The sequence below is a fragment of the Pinus tabuliformis genome, chromosome 1_2 (assembly GCF_031772625.1).
Source record: "Pinus tabuliformis cultivar Carrire ecotype Pingquan chromosome 1_2, CPIR1, whole genome shotgun sequence".
In the NCBI taxonomy this organism is placed as follows: Eukaryota; Viridiplantae; Streptophyta; class Pinopsida; order Pinales; family Pinaceae; genus Pinus; species Pinus tabuliformis.
This window is the reverse complement of record NC_142298.1, coordinates 68,823,432-68,828,932: the sequence shown is the minus strand read 5'-3', so window position 1 is coordinate 68,828,932 and position 5,501 is coordinate 68,823,432. Positions and strand designations below refer to the sequence as shown.

The following is a 5,501-nucleotide window of genomic DNA, read 5'->3' as shown; positions in this document are numbered from 1 at the left end:
CACCACAGTCAATGACACAGTTGGGAGTTGTTAAGTCAAAGCGTTACATAAAAAAAAAGTCGGGAGTTTTAAGTTAAAGGGTTACATAAAAAAAGTTTTAGTTTAATTGATTAATTTTTTTTATTCATAAGCACCTCTAAGCATATTATCATGACGGAAATAAGTCAAAGAGTTACATAAAAAAATTTAGTTCAATTGATTAAGTTCAATTGCAATTGATTGAGTTCCTATCCCTAAAACACAGCTCTAATGGAAAATCGCGTGCCCTAATGGAAAATCAGTTTAAATTCTCTCATCAATGTCCTTGAAATTTAAAAAATATTGGTTAAGAATATAGATTTTTGTTATTTAAAACTTGTTTTGAATGTATTAAAAACAAAATTCTCTTTGCGTAGATTATGAAATATTTACAATTTAAATTTGTAATTCCTCTCAAATTTATAATTCCAACAAAAATTTGTTGATTATGAAATATTCGCAACTCAAATTTGTAATTCCACACAAATTTATAATTCCAACAAAAATTTGTAAATCCTTATTTTAGAGATTTGTTTTAGAGAATTTTCCAAACTAAAATTTGTAATTCCAACACAAACTTGTAAATCCCAAGATATGCTTGCAATATATTTAAGAAAAATACCAAATGACCAATCACTGATTCTTTAGAAAACCATTTCATACAGATTCCTTAGCAAACCATTTCATTACTTAAGGGTCAAAACCTTAAACGACCCCTTTAGATCTTAGGAAAGTTAATAAATTGAGGAGTTAAAACCTGAAGTTTATGTTTAAGAAGCAAGAATATCCAGTGTTGGAGATTTATCTATGCCCCGATGTCGATTGGGGAACACTATTTCAACCAAGGTGTTAAACGAAAATCGAATTTAAACCATTTTGACAGCACGATTTTTTATAAGCCAGAATATTGATTTCATAATAAGAATGATACGCCCCTTCATATACATACAAAACGGAACGAAATCGAGCCCTGCAGACACTCGAGAAAATTCACAAGAGATGATTCTAAACTATAATATAACTAGGTACTACTGATCTTCTATGAACTAAACTAGTAACCTGTCGGGAATTTGCAATCGCCATACTCTGCAACAACAAGATAAAAAACACATCATAAAATTAATCATCAGAAGACCTTCAATAATGGTAGCGCATATGTAGACAAAAAGTAAGCTAATCCTGGGATAATATATGAACTTACTTGGAGACTGGGTAACGACATAGGCAGCGCCCTGGAAGTCGCACGTTCCAGTCTTGCGGCTGTTCTTTTGATAATAACTGTTAAAAGCATATGAAGCATGGGCTTCCAGCGTGTTAGGGTTGTAGCAAGACGCCCCGGGCTGAATCTGCTTGCAATCCGCAACCCCTTCTCCACATGCATAGTCTAATGCCGCCTGGAGCTTACTAGTATCAATCTTGGAATTTGCAACGCACCACGTCTCGGATGCTCCTTCTGGGGTTGTCCTGCTGCTGCGATGATGTTGCACAGAGGTGGCCGGGGTGGAAGAGGAATTGCTTCCAGAGGTGGGCGCCTGGTTGTTCATGGCTGCAGGTGTTAGAGCAATATTGTAGACGTGCTCCTCGGTTGGGTAGAACAAGCCGTAGTTGCACTCCGATGTGGGACCAGGCTTCTGGTTTTCATTAAAGAGAGCAAAAATGAAGGTGTCTAGAGAGGCCTGGGCCTGAGCGGAGTTCCAGAGTTGGAGAGGACATGCTTGACGAGTTTCCCATTATAGGCCGCAATGTTGTCAAGGTTAGCACCAGTTTCACCCTCGTCGCCCTTAGATGGCCACCCAGTCTCAGACACAACAATGTCGAGGTTCTTATACCCAAGGGCCGACATTGCAGAGAACACTGCGTCGAGCTGTGCGTCAAAGAGGTTCGTGTACAGGAGCCCGGTGTTGCTGTCCCGGACTCCGGCATTGGGGCGAAAGAGTGCGTAGTCCAGAGAAATATCGTTGGCGTCGCCCTCGTAGGCAAAGAAAGGGTAGACATTGACCATGAGAGAGGACCCCGTTTGGCTCAGAAAATCGAGCATTGGATTTATCGTGGTCTCCACAAGGTTGCTCTTGAAAAGTCCGTTTGATGGCGGGAAAGAGTTCTGGAGCACACTGGTGGCAACGGGGCTCGACACCTTGATAATTCCGTCGAGGTTGTATTTGACGAGAGGCATGTGAATATTCTTCATGGCAGGGACAAGGTAGGAGGTGAGGTCATTAGAATTGGTGAAGACTTCATTGCCGACAACTGTGGCCATGATCTGGGTGCCCGGAACGTAGGCAACCACGTTCTGTTGGACTCAGGCATAGGCTCGCGAAAGACGACGAACAACGTTGGAGAGTTGCTCATTGGGAAGGGCAATGGTGATTTTAATGTCGGTACCACTGAATGCCTTTAGCGCTGCAGGGTTTTCCTCGTAGAGCTTCAACTTGTTGCTGCCTTATCTCTTGATCAGATGCACTACCTTGGAAGCCGAGGGAAGATTGTCTGCTTTGCGACCATAGTTGATACCCACAGTGCCAACCCCTGCAAACCAAAACAAAACAAAAAAATGAAATTTACTTGATCAATCACAGAAATCAAAGCTCAAAAAGAAATTTTGACGAACCAAACAAGAAAATGCATTTTTCAGCTATAGAAGCAATGATAATCGGAGAAATTAAAGCTAAAACCGCTACAGAGGTAACGATAGTCAAAGAAATTATAGAAAAAACCCCGGACGAACAAGACAAGAAAATGCATTTTATTAGCTGCAGTAGCAACGATAATCAGAGAAATTAAAGTTAAAACCCCCGAGGAACCAAATTATAAAATGCATTTTCTTGTCTGGTTCTCAGCTGCAGAGGCACAAGCTAAAACCCCTAAGAAACCAAACGATAAATGCATTTTCTTGTCTAGTTCTTAGCTGCAGAAATCGAAGAAATTAAAGCTTACAACACTTATGAACCAAACGATAAAATGCATTTTCTTGTCTGGTTCTCAGCTGCAGAGGCAACGATAATTGAAAAAATTAAAGCTTAAACCCTGGACAAACCAAACGATAAAATGCATTTTCTTGTCTGGTCCTCGGCTGCAGAGACAACGATAATCGAAGAAATTAAAGCTAAAGCCCTTACAAAACAAATGCTAAAATGAGTTTTCTCACCAGCAGAGGCAACGATAGCCAAAACCACCGCAATCGCGATCAGCACCGAACTCGTCCGGAAGCTCATGCTGAGCAAAGAAACTATAACCGACCAAAGCTTCTTTCAAGTTCAACAAAATATGGCAGCGCGGGTTCTAAGATTCAAAATTCCAATCTGGAGTGCCATTATACAATTCAAAATTTGGTGAAACCACTGGTTTAGAGATGAAACTTGAATATTGAATGCGTTTACAAGTTCAAACTTGAATATTGAGCGCGTTTTCAAATTCATATAACACGACATTAATGGTTACAATATTGATACGTATTCCACCTGATACACCATTTTGTATTTATCAGCAATCGAGCTCATGTATTTTATTTCGTATGATAACATTACATGGCAATTAATATCAGATGGTATGGGGAATGGATAGCATATGATACACGACATGCCATGATACACATGCCGCTCGTTTCAATGGGCATCAATACAAACAACGAGATGGATGATCACATCATGCATATCTCCATCACTATTAACCAGAAAGTGTTTGCCTGAAAATTAAATAGATGTCAGAGTGTCACTATTAACTAGAAATTGTTTGCATGAAAATTAAATAGATGTTAGAGTGTCCGTGCACTGAGGTCCGTAGGGGTGTATTAATGGATCTATAGGGGTGTATTAATGGATCTATAGAGTTGGAAATAAAAATTGTTTTTTTGAAATATATATGTCAAACACGAGTTATAACATCAAATACTTGCTGCAAATCGTCAAATTTCAAGCCTGCATGCTGATCGACTGGTTTCCACTTGGACATCGATTCCGACTTTCAATAGTTGAGATAAGGCAGTTCCTATTTCCACCTCCATAGCAAAGTTAATGCTATGTCCTTACACCCTCTGACAGCGGCAGATAGCCTCCTTGACGTCATGGCGCCCTTACATGCTCGACCATGGATCATGGCATGCATCCCTCTCCGACGATTATAGGTCACGCAGCTCCGACGACTTTGCCGTCTGCCGTGCTCCTGCCCATCGACCCTGCCCGCCTCCACTTTGGCCTCCACTCTGGCGTATTGATGAGGCACATTTACCAACCTGAGGCAGATTTACGAACCTTACCAACCATCCTCCAGGAAATTCAAACTCCCGGCAATTCAAACTCCTCACAATTCACGCATTGAACTCCGGCGAACAGAGGAGAGGTTATCGAAGGTGATTCAGTGCATGCAGCACTTCGAGGACGGAAGATTTCAAATGCTCTTTCGACCTCTGTCTTGCGCGTATACAGGTATTATCGTATACCCCTGCATACCTTTCTTTTTCAGCATGGTCTAGCAGTGGCAGTAACAACCTAGCCGACCCGAAATTCCTCCCAATCTTCAGTAATTTCAGTGCATATAGCCCAATTGACATTCCAAGACAGGGAAATTTCATATATTTCCCATCATTAAATTTTACTTCTGCAATTGTAATTCCTATCAGATGTAACACTGGCTGCGTTTTAACTTGATTTATTTACTGTAATTAAGACTGGAATCGATCTCCAGCGATTTGGATTCATATCACAAACACAATAGGTGAAACGATCCTAGCAATTAAGCATTCTGCAATTCAATGCAATCAGCGTTGATCCAACACACAAAATCTCCATTTAATCAGCGCACAACACATAAAATTCAGAATGCGACACCCGATTTGGAATTGGAACTGTAACTGTGAGGGCTCTCCAACGGGTTATAGGAAGGAACAAAACCAAGGCCCATCATTTTAATAATGATAGAAATTTTACTGAAATTTTGAAAATGTAGTATACAGCTCAGAATTTCAATAATATAGGAGCTTTTACTGAAAGTTTGAAACTATATGCAGCTGGCCATTGGTGATCGAAAATTGCTTTTCGCAAGGTTAGTCCGCATCCTTTTCATGCCTCGAAGCCGTATTTTAAAAAGACATATGAAACGCGACAAAGCCCTAGAATTTTGAATAGATTCCGAATGACATTTCATGTTTTATGAACTCTTCCCTGGTTAATGATCTGTAATTGATTTAGCACAGATTCCAAAACATGTTTCGATTGATTTAAAGATTTAAATATATTTTAAAGATTCAGAGATTACAACTCGATTTGCTCACTCCGCCAAACTGTCTCGTAAAAGATAGCAAATTTATTCTGGAGCAGTAATATATGGCCAAATTTAGATCGCAACTGGACTCACAGTTCGGAATAAATTTTATTTGACTCCTCAAGAATGTGGTGCCATGAAGAATCTTGTTCATCATTCTCACAAGCATCGGTCCTGGTCACGGTTAATTATAAGGAGTATTCCAAAGCCAAATGGCTCTGAAAATC

General features: G+C 40.0%; 1 pseudogene across 1 annotated transcript; it reads right to left on the bottom strand.

Annotated features, from left to right (window-relative positions):
* Nucleotides 1–898: 898 nt before the first annotated feature.
* Nucleotides 899–4,564, bottom strand: LOC149204458 (glucan endo-1,3-beta-D-glucosidase-like; annotated as a pseudogene). The gene is made up of 4 exons (XR_016253013.1): nucleotides 4,464–4,564; nucleotides 4,092–4,246; nucleotides 1,220–2,544; nucleotides 899–1,104 (listed from the first exon to the last, which is right to left on the bottom strand). The product of XR_016253013.1 is annotated as a glucan endo-1,3-beta-D-glucosidase-like (transcript).
* Nucleotides 4,565–5,501: the final 937 nt, after the last annotated feature.